At 38.4% G+C, this 16,493-nt stretch overlaps 2 protein-coding genes across 2 annotated transcripts in view; one reads left to right on the top strand and one right to left on the bottom strand.

Moving 5' to 3' along the window:
- The window catches only part of RFC3 (replication factor C subunit 3), a 215,356-nt gene that overhangs the window by 117,833 nt on the left and 81,030 nt on the right, over positions 1–16,493 (bottom strand). The window lies entirely within an intron of this gene.
- STARD13 (StAR related lipid transfer domain containing 13) overlaps positions 2,923–16,493 on the top strand; it is a 495,175-nt gene continuing 481,604 nt past the window's right edge. The window contains exon 1 of the mRNA XM_070471789.1: positions 2,923–3,019. The gene's annotated coding sequence lies outside the window, so the exon portion shown is untranslated. The remainder of the gene's footprint in view (positions 3,020–16,493) is intronic.

Here is a 16,493-nt window from a genome sequence, read left to right as displayed (position 1 = left end):
AGGCATAAACATGGTAATAAGGAATGTTATATTGAACAAATACAAAATAAGAAGCCACAACAGCATGAAACTAAAAAAAAAAAATTGACTATACTTTTGAGAAAAAATAATTCTCATAGGAGAAAATTCATCTAAACTTAATTTTCTCTCAAATATTTGCCTTATAACTTTAATTTCACTGCATTTATAATGCACAGTATTTCTCCCAGTTACTAACTTCTATTTACTAATTCATTCAACTAATATTTATCTAGTTACTTACATGAGCTAGACACAGACTATTCTAAATTCCTGGATTAAAGAAATATGAGAATGATATTCCTACCTCAACCAATCCATAGCTTAATGTAGTAGACAGAGAAGTAGACAATAAAATAAAATTTAAAATCCACTTTAAGTACTATACCAAGATAAAATAAAATAAAAGATGTTTTATAAGAAAGGCTGCCTAAGAGGTTAAGAGAGGGATTTCCTGGAATAAAATGATTGAGATTACAGCTGAGTCTTGAAGGATTAGACTTCCCTGGTAGCTCAGTTGGTAAAGAATCTTCCTGCAATGCAAGAGACCTGGGTTCGATTCCTGGGTCCAGAAGATCCCCTGGAGAAGGAGATAGCAACCCACTCCAGTATTCTTGCCTAGAGAATTCCATGGACAGAGGAGTCCATGGGATCACAAGAGTCAGACATGACTTAGAGACTAAACCACCTCTTCCCTGTCTTGGTCTTTGGTCTAGTCTCCTGGCCAGGGTCCATCAGGCAGGACAAATGTCTACTGAGCATGTTTGCAGGACTTTGGCCTGGGTCCTTGCTGAGTCAGCACCCTCTCCCTCATAAGGATGAGTCAGCACTCATAATGTGGCCTTCTCCACCCAGTTAGAGCTCATCCAGTGGCTCACGAAGGACGGCGTTGCTCAGATGGCTCAGACCCTGAGAACTGAGTAATCTCACTGTTAAACTTTGCCTTTTGATGTAGAAAATGCTTATTTAGTCAACTTTGCTTTGCATGCATCTCCACCCCACTCAGCCGCCCAACATCTCTTTTATTCGTCAAATCAAGAAATCTTCTCTTCCTCTCAATTTCTGAATTTAGCTACTTAATGTGAACCCTACTGGAACTTTTAATTCTGGTATTCCAATCTTGAGATAAGACTGGTAGCCTGCATTCAGTTGGTTTTTATATTACTGGAATGATCTTTTCTTTCCTCCCCTGTGTAGGTTCTCCTGCCTCCTTTCCTTCATCAGATTCTTAGAGTGTTAATGATCCCTTAGGTCCTACTCCAGCCTGTTCCATGGAAAACTGGATGCATGAGGTCCAGTGGTCATGGATCATGTGGTTACCATCATAAAGCAGGGCAGCAAAGGTCCCTAATTTCACCCCAAATTACTAGGAAGCCTTTTCTTTAAGTCCTACTTTGACTGCTAACCATGCTGAAAGACAGTTTCTTTTAGAGACTAATTTCTCTGGATTATTTATTTTCCAGCAGGATAAGGTTTAAAATCACCAGTTGCCAAATCTTAAACTGATAGCCTGAAGGGCAAATTTAACCAGCAGATAGATTTTATTTGGTATTCACAGTATTTTTAAACATTTTGAATAAGTTACTCACATATATAATAACTTAGACTTCACATTTTTAAAATATCTGAATATCAAGCTTCTTTTTAAAAATTAGTGGATTTAGCCTAATTCAGTGTACATTTCAATTTGGCTCAGTTATTATGGGAGGAAAAGCTACCCTTGAATACAGACTCATGTTTCCATCTCACTTTAGCCCCTACCCAGTGAACTGCACTCAGAGACTGCATGCATTCTCTTTTCCATTTCTGGACTAGTTTAACTCCCTCACTTTACAGGAAAAAACAAAAAAATGAGACCCAGAGAGACCTCAGGATTTTCCTGGGCTTAGAGTTGACGATACAAACAGAGCCGGAACTTGAACATGGGTCTCCTTGCTCCACTCATGGTGCTGCTTTTCTACCTTATTTACATCCATAGCTACATGCTCATTGTGATAAACTGTTTCAGGCTAGTGTCTGAGCAAAGATGGCAGAAGGACTGAATATCAAACTCCAAGCAAAGGGCAGTCATGGATCAAGACTTTAACATTTGGATTTTAAAGAGGTTTGAGTAATTTTGACTTTTTTCCCCTCATTCAATAACGCTTTTCTGTAGCACATTAAAGGAGGTGTCTATGAAGGTCACAGGCAAATGTTTTTCTGGTCATTGTACATCTTTGTTCCATGAGAAGATGTGCAATTCCTTCTCACAATGACTTCTAGTTAACTTGATGGGGAGAGTCCAGTTGAAACATTATGTCAGTGTCACTGATGATTTTATAACAGAGATACGGTAGATTTTCATTTTACCCTTGTGCCTGGTGGGTCCAAGCTAATAAACATTATTGTCACACTCATAATCATAAATGTGAGCTTTGTTCCAATAAAGCATCTAGTCAGTTCTTATGGAGTAGACTCTTTTCTAAGTAATGAGATGGAGCCCTCCTTCACACCAGCCAGGACCAGTAAGTAGCAGAATTCTAAAAGATAAGCTTCCCCTCTTATCTCAATATATAGACGTATTGTTATCAGTTATACTTGTTCCCCAGGAAGCTGATTAACAGAAAATAGCTCCTCTATATTTTTAATGAATGAGAGGCCCATTCCAACATAAGCATGAAAACTTCAGATTGACTAGAGCCTTTTTTTTTTTCTTAAATAACCTTTTCTTCTCCCCAGAGAGATGTCCGGGACTCACAATGAGGTGCTTTGTGAGCTTCCAGCCAAGGTTGATTTAGCACCTCCGTCACAGAGAGCATGTGCAGACTGTGACAGGCTTTCAAGGAAGCCACTTCCCACATGTGCTCCTTTGGTTCCCTCATTGGTGCTCGGGAACAGGAGGCTGGCTCCTCCCGTTGAGCTGGGTGCTATGACAGATTAGACTTTTATGCAAGAAAATCAGTCCTGCGCAGTTGATGTACTGCTTTAAACTTAAAGACCCCTTGGGACCTGAAACTGTAAGGTAAGCAGGGCTCAGCCACAATTCTTGAACTTTCAAACCATGAATGTAATTTGAGAACGTTTCTTAAAACTCTTTTTTGTTTAATGTGAAACTTTAACATGCTGCCTTCTCCTGCTGTCTTTAAGAATAACAGCTCACTGTCAAACATGCACATACAGCTGATTTTAAAAGACAAAAAAAAACCAAAAAACCACCACACAAACCCATTGCTTTAAAAAAAATTCTTCCAAAATGAAATAGTCACATTGCTATGTTATACTTTTAAACTTGTGTGAATGTTCCCAGGATAGACCAGGCTTTTTCTCTGTTCTCAGTGTAATCAGTATCCTTTAAAATGTGATCAAATTATCTTTGCCACTTGAAAATGGGTCTGTATGCAAGACTAGTGCTGTAGAGAGAAAATCCCAATGGAATTGTAACCAAATGTCAGTCCAGGTCTGAGGGTCTGTATCTTAAGTGTCGCTGGGTGCCTGTTTAATTTAAGCATGGGAGGGGAATTAGTGAAACCCTGCTGTTACAGTGGTGTTGGCACTGCTCTGCAAGATGTGGAAACTGCTAGGATCAGGTGTTGCTGTGTGCAGGCCAGTTCCTTGTGATTGTGGCAAATGAAGTTGGGAGGCTAGAAGTTACTCTAATGCAGACTAAAAGGCAGAGGCTTGTCAGACAAAAGATGCTGCAGAACAAGTTTGACAGTATGCATGTAAAGCAGTTACTTGTCTGATGCTGTTAACAAAAATCCCAGTCTTTCTGTAGAAATTTATAGGTGCTTTTAATGATTTCATTCAAGTTTGGACTCCAAGGGTGGAATACTGGATACTTTCAGGTATCCAAATGATCTAAGAGACCATCACTGTAAAATCTCTCTCTGTTGGAGGGGACGATAAGATGCTGAATCTTCTGTCTGTGCTCTGTAGGCCGTAAAGGAGAAGACCTACACCTATATTCATGCTCCTTCTTTTCTCTTAAACCTGTGCCTCTTCTCTCCTACTTTGCCTTTGGCACTTCCATGAGGACTAACTGTCAGTATCTTAAACTTTCCCTGAGATTTCCAGGCCTCTTTTTGTGCCTTTTTCATGGACAGCACCAACCTGCATCCACACAGATCAATTAGATTCTTGCTCATTATTGTCTTTCTCCCCATGACTTGTGGTCTATGTTGTTATACTGCCTCCAGGGCACATTCTTGTGATACAAGTCGCTTTCAGTTTTCAGGCTGAGAAGGTGAACCCCAGAGGGGCGAGTGCACCCTGCCTAAAGTATGAATTGGCAGTACAGGTGGGACCTGACCTGGACGCCATCTGCCTTCCTCCAGGCTTTCTCCCTTCCAGGATTGAGCTGCCTAACCTGGCCCCAGGTATTTCCATGAGCCTACCCTTTGAACCACATTACTGATAAGCTGCACATGGTTTAAGCAAAGTACTTACTCATTCTTATGGATTAGAATGTCTAAGCTACCTTTGGCCTGAAGAGAAGAAAATTCCCTCACCAGGCACACAATAAAGAATGTGGGAGAACAGAGAGTGGCTCTCTGAGAATTTTTCTCCTTTTCTCGCTGCCCTGTTTCTTGCTAGTCTCGGCACAATTTTTTTTTTATTTTTTAAATGACTCAAGGGAAAAGGTGAGGTTCCTAAGGAAAGGAGGCTGGGGCTGTTTACTTTGTTCAGCTAGGACACCCAGGATGCAAGGCTCACAAGGAGAAGCAGTGGGCCTGGATTAGCATTCCAGCCCACCTCTGCCTTGTGGAAAGAGTTATTTTTAACCTGACAATATTTCTGCACATCTGCAATCCAAATACCCTGTACGTGAGAATAAATATTTAGGCAATGTGTTAGCTTTGTTAACCAGACACTACATCACAGCCATTCTTAGGAATTCCTTTTCTTATTTTAGTAAAATTAAAAGCAGAAGGGAAAAAAAAAAGAGTTGCAGGAGGAATAAAGGTGAAATATATTGCCTATGTCAGTTCAGGAAAAACTGCCTAATAAGGGATCATAATTTTTTTTTCAAGATTTCTCTCTTTATCTAAGGATGACATCTCCTCTATTGATTCACTGAAGTTCTTGTGTTTTTATCTTTGAAAATCTTGAGTCTTTTCCTCATAGCTGTATTCAGACTCTGATTTCTCAGCATCGCAATGTTTGAGGGAATTTCCCAAAAGGTAGACAAAAGCACTAGAATTATAAGACTAAGAATTCTCTGTCACTGTTAAAAACCAAACCCTGTTGAAATCACCACCATTACAGAACTCATATTTAAAGAATCTCATTTGCCTCTAGAGCTAATAGTTTCCTTTTGTTATTTTTTTCACTTTTTATTGAATGAATGGAAGGCTGAGGAATAGCTGAATTTATCTTCTACAATTTCACATCCCATGTGAAGCACATTCCTTCAATCATTCTACCAGTTTTTACTGAGATTACCCGGCATGCAAATCTAGGTAAACAAAAACCCTGAGAGACATGGTTAGACCATTTATTTTTTAAAAGCTCTAGGAAAATGAGGACTATGACTTAGAAGTTAGTAACCTGACTGTATCCTTTCACAGACAAGATGGAAGATAATTTAAATATTTTATCTATGTAATTTGGTGTGTTAGGCAAAATAACAGAAAGTGCAACCTATCACCTAGGTAGCTGGTAGCAGCACGACAGGGCTCAGGGAGACATGGCTGGCAATTTCCAGGAGCTTCTGGTGACTCCTACACACCTGCCCTCTCAGACAGCCCTAAATGTAGACCAGGAGGTAAGAACAGGGTCAAGCAGCAATCATGGCCCTGGAACCACACTGGTTTTTAAAATCACAGTAGTAACAGTAAGATGGGTCAACGGAAAAATAGCATCGGGATACCTATAGGGTGGGAGAATATTAAATATACGTCATATGCTTGATGTGATTCTGTAGAAATGCCAGATGGTGGAGAAGTTGAGCAATTTCCTTGAGAAAATACTTGGAATAAAGTGCCTGGGCATCATCCTAGCCACGTTAGCCGGCACTTATTTTAAGTAGGAGGCTACTCCCCATTGCCGTCTTTAGACAGTTTCAAGAGGAACTTAGACATATTGCTTAATTTTCGCAAACTGGCAAGATTCAAAAATGGTTTGTTAAAGGAGTGGTTTGTGGAACAACTGAAAGAGATACTAGTGGATCCCTAGAATCAGAATGGATTTACTAAAAAAAAAAAAAAAAAAAAATCAACTTGATGGTCACATTTCTTTTCTCAAATGTATTATTAGCTTGGTAGACAGCATGTAAAAGCATATAGCCAAAGGCAATTTGGTCTAAAGCAAATTGGTCAACACAATAAATTAATTGAAAATGAAGATCTTCCATCATTATATGTTCCATTATGGGTGATAAAACATAGGACAGCTTTATAAAGCTGTAAGTATCTGTAAACATTATTTTACACTTTTCAGAACTTTTTATTTATATCACTATGTATATCCTTTATCTTCAATTACTTTGTCTTTATTGTAAAAAGTTTGAACAATTAAGGAATTGCTCAAGAAAAGCTAAGTATCAAGCAAAAGGAGCTAATTATTTGAAGCTAATAAAGTAATTAAACAATAGACTATCACTGTGATTTATGTATTATTTTAGACTTTTTAAGCAAACACATGCTCATTAGGGGAAAATTATAGATACAAACCAGAAAAAACTGTTTAACATAATGACATTCAAATAGGGCTAACCAATGATTTCACATTAAAGTATGATAGCCTTTAACATGTGTTTCCAATGGCTAACACATGATATTTTACTTACCATATGGCATTTGAAATCTAGTATATTTTTTAAAAATAATCCATCAGTTGATAGACATTTACATTCTTCTAATTAATTGCTGAATAGTCAGACTGTTTCATTCTACATTATAAGTAAGGCTTAATAGGAATAACTAACTGGAAATGAGCTAGAAATTTAAGAAATTAAACTATTGAGAAAAGGCAAAATATGAACAAAAATATATAAGGTGCAAAATGGGTCACAATTCTGTCCAGAGTATACAAAAAATGACCAACTTTGAAAAAACGCCGATTGGCATTATTCTGTTTTAACTAGATTATTGTTTTGACAAAACTGTCTTATTGATGAAATTGTTTTTTGTCAAATTGCTTTTAGCTAAATTAAATCTGGCCAAATTAGTGGGAAGCATTGTTCAAGGAAATGCAATAGATGAAATACTACTTACCACATGAACTTCAATGGGGCATTGTGTAATTCTTTCATGATGTTATTGGAGACAAGATTAAGAAATATGAGCTGAGCTAATGCAATCAGGAAGATTAATAACTGGTTGAATGAACATACTTAGAGATACTTCTTAGCAACAGGGGATAGGGGGAGCTGACTGGTATTGGCTTATAAAAAAAAAAAAACTGTTACTGGTCTTATCCTAATATTTTCATCAATGTTTTAGATAAATGTATGTTTAACAAATTTCTTAATATATTATTGCTTTGACACCATCAAAATCCAAACAGATCTTAACATGTTGGAATAATGATCTGAATCTTCCTAGATCTTTACAGCAATGATAAATATAAGATTATTTACTTGGTTTTTAAGTGTAAATGTACAAATACCAGTTGGAAGAACTTGTAGTTGTGAAATAAAACTTTGCAATTTTGGTTGATAGTAATAAATTCTATACAGTGTAGACGAGGCAATGTGGCCTTTGGTGACATTGTTAGAAACATAATGGAGGAGTATGCATGGGACATGCTAGCTATATGCAGAGACTTGTGCTACCTATAGCGAAAGCCTTTAGTTACAGCCCAATCCGTGTGACTTCTGTTGCTTGTGAGTATACATTCCATCCTTGAACTACCCTTGAATCCTATAGTCCAAATTATTGGTCAATTAATATGATGACTTTAAGACTTCCTATTCCAAAAGATCTTTTCATTTCAATGTTACTAAGTCATCTGTGGGTGAATATAGAGAGGAGGGTAGTAGTTAGCCCAGAAGGGCAGGGGAAATCTCTAAGTCTCTAGAAGATTAAGAATAATGGTTAAATTTTGTAACAAAGTATAGTTGGACAGTCAGGACCCTGTAGGACAGGGTCAGGTAAGAAAACAGTCTTCACATTGTGTTAGCAACCAGGGGAAAGATTTCAGATGCAGTCGAACAAGCTGTGGAAGCCTCAAAGGACAAGGACCATCTGAGATCCAGGAGACAGTGTGGAACACACCAGCTGAGCCAAGGCATGAGGGGCTGGAAAATGCATGAATTCACTCTGAAATGAAAGACTCAGGAGAGAGGGGAAAGCACTGATGAGCTGACCTCTTTTCCCTGTGCCACTGCTAGGATTGTGTTTACATGGTAGAGACTTCTGCATTCCTTTCCATTTGTTTCTACAAGGGTTGCTTTCCTGTGTCTGTGCTCCTGTTTACCCATCTGCATCTGTTGACTATTGGCTTGAGGCTGAGTCTTTATTCCAGGTCTGCGAGTGATTCTCAGAAACCTATGATTTCCATTGCTCTTAATCTTGAGTCACTGGAAAGAAGTCAGTACATAGTGTGACTTACAGCACAGCCTAAGATTTAGAGCTAGACCCTGCAACATGCCAGCTTTGGGAAAGGCATGTAAGGGTTATCAGTATGTTTCCTCATGGGTAAAAATAGAGATCATAATAGTATTAACCTGATAGGGCTGTCAGGAGAATGAAATAAAGTCACGCCTGGTAAACCACCTAGCATGGCGACTAGAACATTCAATAAAGTTTTTAATTCCTATTGTTTTTGCTTTTAATTAGCCTCCATTCCAACCCTGTATATACCCTGGGAAAGAGAATTTACTTCTAGTAACCGAAACTGGTCCAAAAATATACCCTAAACACTGTGTAAACTGAATAGATAATGTATCCCATATACATGATTTACCACTTCTCAAATACATGTAGGTTCTTTTGTGGTTAATAAGAACTAAAAACTGTATAATAAATGTTATGTAGCACTGTGTGAAATTCTTCAACAATATGAGCAAACATTATATAGTACTTAGCTTAGTACAGATACCCCAAACACTTTAAATATATTATTACCTGATTTACTCTTCAGAGCCCCCTATGATGTAGAAACTTGAATTATTCCTAGTTTTCACATGCTGACACTGAGGTAGAGCAGTGCAGAGATGGAACTGACATTCAAAACCAAGCAACTGGATACAAGGTGTCTCAGCTTGTAACCACTGTGTTCAATTAACATTGCCAAGGAGTCTTCTCTCTAGCTTGTGTGTAATTCCTAGACTAAAATGGCATCTAAGATTCTGTCCATAATGCTACCCATAAATGCTATGATTCTGTATAGTGAGTCCTGAACCATATATCTGTAACATTTAAACAGCATGCATTCAGAGAATCGTTGGCCATTTCTTCTGAGATCCATGGAGGTGGTGTATAAATTTTCTGCTGTTTAGAGATTAAGAAGCTGTGGCATGCCAGTCCCAAAAATTCTGCCAAAAGGCCTGGGGTCAAAGGGATGTGTAGACCTTACTAAAAGGCCAAGTCTCATTTTAGCAGCAAGCTTCTCTTCCTTCAGGGGCAAGTCGGGTTATTTTATGTCTTGGTTTATCCCAGACCCCTGTGGGCAGGGGCAGAGTATACTGACACATTGAGCCCAATGGCCTGCACTGAATCAGCCAAGTGACATTGACTTATGACCAGCCCCCTTGGGACCTTCATGAAGCATAAGTTATGACACATATGAGAACCCTGGAGAGAGTCAAAGCTTGGCATTCATTTTATTTTTAGCTTAATGGTTCCCTCTTCTCTCATTTCAGATCAGTCCATTCTCAATGGCTGCTTCTGAAAGCCAGCCAGACTCTAGTTCAACAACATTACTTAGCCTCATTATTGGGAGAAACATGGGAAAGCCAAAATATACAAGCACTTTCCCTTGCAAGAGAAAAAATATCCTAGGTAGTGATTACTCCATATTCTGAAATGATCCTATTAGGCATTGTCTTTCCATCAAAATTAAACAGTACAAAGGAACTGGGTGAAGGGAGCTGGTGGAAAAAGCATCGTTTCACTTGAGCTGCTGGTCAAAAGGAATAATTTGAATGTTCTTATTACTTATTTAGAGGTACAAAAGTAACCATTACTTCTAGACCATGATAAGATTAAGTAGTATCCATGGATTATTTTCTTATTTTTTGTCCTTAACTTGATATCCTGCTCCATGTTTTATAGCAGTAGATTAAGAGTTCTTAATGTTTTTTTTTCCCCTATCTTTTGTGGGGGTGGGCATGGGGAATCATATATACCTTGAGAATCTGAAAAATGCCACAGGGGTGCTTTCTTGAAGATTTTCATAAACTGCATAAGATGTGAAAGGGTTCAGGTGTTCTCCTATTCTGATTTTCATATACAATGAGTCACAGGTTAAAACATGATCAAGAATTACCTTGAATAAGGAGCAGTGACTTGCCTTTAAGGAACCTGAGTTGTGTTGTTGGATGCTTCACTGGGTGGCCTAGTAACAGGGACTCCCATCTCCTCTGGCCTCCTGTTCTCTCATCATTGTGACATTTACAACATAGTTTATAAACAGTTTCTCCCACACTGTCTCACTGTATCCTTTTGGTCCAGAGGAGTAAGGCTTTTAAATTTGATAACTGAAATTCAAAGCAAGCAACTTATTTCCTCCAGGTGAGAAAGAGTATTAGTAAGTCCATCACATGCAGCAAGCTGTGAATGCCTCAAACTTTTAACTGAATTTCAAAGTCATTGTAGCTCTGTGCTTCCTCAGAGAAGAAAACCTCAGAAGAAATGTACTATTTATGTTGAACCCCAAATGTTGATTTGTTCTTTCTCACTATGATACCAAAGACTCAATGACTGTGAAAACTAATTGAATGCATATGTGACTGAATCCTTATTTAATGTGTGTGATGAGTGACAATGAACCACAGGAATATGTAGAATCAAGAAAACCTGCATGGGTAGTTTCTTGTGGTGAAAAAGGTACCAAGTAGAATAGAATGTGATGCTGAAAAATTAGTGCCTCTTCAGCACTCCTACATTTTCCCTCCCAGGTCCTGAGTTCTAATTGGAAAGGACGTGTAATCGCTAGGGTCAAATAAATGTCTGTTTCATCTCTGGAGCAGTGAGGACAGAACAGAAACTAGTCCCCACTGGTGTCTGTACAGCCTAATTCTCATTCCCCTCTCCTGCAGAGGCTGCACTTGGACACGTCCCTTCCTGTTACAGGTTGCCAGGCCCTCTTCAGAGCGGTGAGGTCAGACTTTATCACTGCTCAGACTGGAGGAGGAACAGGTGCTGCAGCGTCAGGTTTAGGCAAGTAAAACAGACACTGGTCTCCTCATTCAAGGGAGTTTGGCAACCGTGAGCCTCTCATTTCCCTGTTAAGAGAAGCTTTAAACTGGATCAGATCTGAGAGAGCCCATCTGCCTCCCCACCGCCTGCTCTCCTTCCTCCCTCTTCCTTCTCTCTTTCTCCTTCTGAAAATTATAGGCAGGGAAATATATGTGTAGATAGTTAAGGATCTTTGGACTTCTAGTCTACAGTGTGACAGACTATGTCTTCTGAACACCAGGACACAGAATTTCATCACCTTGTGATAGACACATTTCATTTTACAGATTCAGGAAATGGGAGTTCAACGGGTTAACAGATGGTCCAAAGTTACAGAGTTAGTTTGAGGGACAGAAGTGATTCCTAGTGATGCTTTCTCCCAAATCATCAAATTGTCTGCCAGATAATACTACTGTGAAGAGTGACTGAGCTGAGGATAGATGCAGGAGAGCAGAAACAAATAAAGACCATCCAAATGAGAACAAACGGAGGTGATTTATTTAGAGTTTACTGTAACAAGGGAGTCAGGCACCATCACATGTACTTCAGGGACTCGAAGGTAGAGGAACATGACACCTATTATAGTGGAAAAAGGGAAGGTGAGAAAAGGTGTGATCTTTCTGGACACTGCTGGCAAAAGCAGGAGGAGGGCTAGCTAGAAGTGCAGCATCCTATATAATTGGTTAGGAGAGCATTTCTTTCTTTCTTTTTTTTTTTTTTTTTCTTTTTTGGCTAATTAACTCTTGAGTTGGAAGCAGGGATTAAAATAGAACAGGGAATCTGACCATCTCTTGCCAAGTCCTGACTCTGATGAGCTGACTGCCCAGAGGCTGGCCTCAGAGCTCGGTTGTTACATTTGGTCTAGCCATTGTCGGCTTGTACATTCAGTCCCTTAGGCAGGATTGATAAGGAATGCAGCCCCTTTCCCACCTCCCAGAGAAGACACATCAGTGATATCTTTGAGTCTTTCTTTCCTTTACCCTCTGTGTTCCATCTATCACAAATTCTCTCCTTGAGAAATCTCTCTGACATTTACTCTTTTCCTCCCACCAAGTTCTTGTTGAGAACATCATCTCGGGAACTGCCAAAACCCTGACATAGCCAGACTCCTTCCTCCACTCCCCTGACCATTAAGTCTATCCAGCAAATTGGCCACTCTTAGGCTGTCCTGTGCTGTGCTTAGTCGCTCAGTTGTGTCCAACTTTTTGCGACCCCATGGACTGTACTGTACCAAGCTCCTCTGTTCATAGGGATTCTCCAGGCGAGGATACTGGAGTGGATTGCCATGCCCTCCTCCAGGGGATCATCCCAATCCAGGGATCAACTCAGGTCTCCCTCATTGCAGGCAGATTCTTTACTGTCTGAGCCACCATTATCCCCAAACCAGGTGCCTCTGTAACACTCAGGCTCAAAGCAAATGAAACACCTAATATGCCTCCATCCTAACCAGTGATGATAAATCTGTAAAGTCTTCAGCCTGACTTTTAAATCCCTTCATGGCCTGGCCTGCATTGCCAACCAAACTTTATATCCCCCGTCCCTTACCACCACTTTCCCAGATAGCCAATGCTACGGGCGGTAACCCACACAAAGAAAGGCCCTAGAATAGGCACCTAGTAAGTTATGAATTTGCCCTGAGTTAAGCCTTGTGGTTTCTTTATGTTGTATGGCCTCAGCCTATACCCTCACACTTGATATTCACCACACAGAAATATGTCATAAGGTCAACCTCAATTCATCTTTTAGATTTTTCTTAGTATTTTATAATTTTGAAAGTATTTTTCATATTTGTCACTTCAAATGATTCTCCTAACAAACTTGGGAGGAGGTTTAATATGATATTATATAGATGAGAAAATACATGCTTCATAAATTATGTGATTTATCCCAAAGTCATACAGATAGTAGACAGGAAGAATAAATAAGTCAACAGTATTTTCACAGTCTCTATTCTTAGAACCATGTTCTGGATATCCATCCACATGACCACCTTTTTTTTTTTCTTTTTCTAACCACTTATTTTACATATTTTTTTCTGACTGCTATAGAATACTTGTGTAATATATAAAAGGTTAAAAATGAAAGAAAAAAATCACTTATAAACACTCTCCTATAGATAACCGATGTTAAAATTTTATATATTTCTCTGTAGTTCTTTTTCTACTATTCCAAAATAACTGATCCCAAACTATATATAATTTGTATTACTCTTTGTAATACAATTATTCTTTGTTAATTAAAATATGACAAAGATATTTCTCCATGTTTTAAAAATTAATAATAAAAAGATTCATGTGAATATTTTATGCATAATAATTCATTTTTGTGTACATAAAAAATAATAAACTATACCCAAGCAACTATACATTTAGTTTGTTTACAACTTTTCTATTTTTTTAAATGCTATCAATTTTCTGTCCATAAAGTATCTTGATCACTTACTGAGACTAGTTCTAAGATTTCTATCATTAAAAGCAATATTGTGTGATACTAGAAAATTATTTTCTAGAAGTATAGTTCTAATTCAAACTACTACCAGCAGTTAATGAGAATAAACACTTCACCTCACTCCCACCAACACTGAATTTAATATTCTCCAAACCTTATGAAGTATATGGAGAAAACAGTGTCTCATTTTAATTTGTATTATTATTGTTTATTGCCATTGAGACCAAAATTTTTTTTTCAGATTTTCATCAGCTTTTTATATTTCCTCTCTGGGAAGATTTTATGTCTCTTTACCCATGTGAGTAATGGGGTTGTGGCTGTTTTCAAATTAATGGGTATGACCTTTAAACATTAATCTTAACCCTTTGTGATCTCTTCTGAGACAACTACAAGGGCTAGAGCACAGCATGCCATTGACTTCCACAGATTTCTATTTCTTTGTTTCCTCAGAAAACAGCTACAAACCTAGGAGTCACATCTGGTAAAGAGGGGGAGGTTTTTCTCAACAAAACTGGATTGGAAAGTCCCCAAGGACAGGCATTTCATCCTCTTTTTTGTACCCTCAATGGAGAACAACAGCCTGATCTTGGACCATGTTAAGGTATTAAAAAAACACTTGACTTCTCGACTTAAGATAAAGTCGGGGGGAGGGGGGGTTGGTGACAAGATTGTAAAGTGAAGGTACTTGGTTTGATTTGCTGGGGACCAGAGAGCAAATTAAGGGTATCCTGTTCCCTTGACCAGCCACAGACTGACTGGAATTCTATGTTTGTTTAAGAAGAGTATTGATGATTTCAAACAGTCTTTGCCATAGTTTCCAGTAGTCTTTAAATCTCAAAATTTTCAAGACAAAGCAAATTTTAATATTTTATATATGCCATAGTGTGTCTATACATAATCAAATTAACACAAGTGTTACTTTGAGCAGTTTTAACTGTTAGAAATATCTTTTTAAACCAATAGAAACTATAAGAAGTTGTACAAATAATAGCACTATTTCAAAAAAACTAAATCTAGCCTAATAATATTGACATAAAGGAACATATGAATTTAGTTTAGACAGACTGCTCCAGAACAAATCAGCTGGACCCTCGCTGGGAAGGGCAGCATCAGGGACACAGCACCACGGGCTCTGCCACGCATATGTACTCAGCCTCCACTCTCCTCCCTCAAAGGTCATCTGAGCACCTCTCAACTTTTCAAAAGCTCTGTTCAAACAGAGCATTGGTATCTCTGGAATTTAACGAAGATTGTTATCCAAGAACAGAATGTGAAACTATATCAGGTATGATTTAAACCCATGAGTAATCAAGATTTAGATATTTTATTTGGGTTATAGACATACTTTCCAGATTCAAGTGCATGGGAAATCTGTATTTTATGAGTGATGGTGCAGTTGAGGGGGAAGAGAGAAGGCTAGGTCTGGATTAGCTAGCCCAGAAAGTCATTTTGCTAAAAAAAATAGCTGTCACTGATATTTCAAAGATAAATTTTTAAAACTGATTTTTTCCCCCAAACTGCGGGCCTACTGACTTCATTTAGCATGTCCAACTAAAAGAAGACTTTTGTTCTGCCCTACAATTGCAACTCAAGGAGGATATTTTTCCTTTTGCATCCCTGCTGGTGAAGGGATTACTGGAGTGAATAATAAAAAGTATGATAAGAAAAAGATTCTCTAGGCTGAGTCAGAAACTGTCCCTGTATTAATAAGTGACTTAATTTTTCAATAATTTGGACTTCTTATTTGCCAAAAGAGGAAAATACTAACTACTCTATCTCCCACAGAGTTTATGAGCTGTAGACACAAAAGTACTTTGAAAAATTAAGAGCACTACATGAACATAATAAGCATATGTACACCTATGTTTATCGGAGAAGGCAATGGCAACCTACTCCGGTACTCTTGCCTGGAAAACCCCATGGATGGAGGAGCCTGGTAGGCTGCAGTCCATGGGGTTGCGAAGAGTCGGACACGACTGAGCAACTTCACTTTCAGTTTTCACTTTCATTCATTGGAGAAGGAAATGGCAACCCACTCCAGTGTTCTTGCCTGGAGAATCCCAGGGACAGGGGAGTCTGGTGGGCTGCCATCTGTGGGGTCGTACAGGGTCGGACACGACTGAAGCGACTTAGCAGCAGCAGCAGCAGCGGCACACCTATGTTTATAGCAGCATGATTCACAATAGCCAATTCTAATGTCCATCAGCTGATAAACGGATAACCAAAATGTGGTATATATGTACAACTAAATACCATTCAGCCTTAAGAAGGAATAAAATTCTGATACATGCTACAGTACAGACCAAACTTAAAGACATTATGCTAAGCAGAATAAACCAATCACAGAAGAACAAACACTGTATGATTTCACTTATATGAAGTACCTAGAATAGACAAATGCATAGAGACAGAAACAAAAGTGATTACCAGGGGTTGGGGGAGAATGGAATGGGGAATTATTGTTTAGAGGGTATAGATTTTCAGCTTGGGATGATGAAATGTTCTGGGTGGTGGTGATGGTTACATAAAAATGTGAATATACTTGACTGTACATTTAAAAATAGTTAATATTTTGTGTTTTATATATTTACCACAATAAATAATATTTACTACTGTATACACTATAAAATAAAAACAATTTATAGAATAAAATAATAACTAGAAATGATAGTAGATTTACTGGTGTAAGTAGTATTGGTAATGAAA

This window comes from Odocoileus virginianus, chromosome 8, assembly GCF_023699985.2.
Source record: "Odocoileus virginianus isolate 20LAN1187 ecotype Illinois chromosome 8, Ovbor_1.2, whole genome shotgun sequence".
Lineage (NCBI taxonomy): Eukaryota > Metazoa > Chordata > Mammalia > Artiodactyla > Cervidae > Odocoileus > Odocoileus virginianus.
The sequence above is the reverse complement of the archived record's forward strand: the minus strand, read 5'-3'. Positions and strand labels throughout refer to the sequence as shown.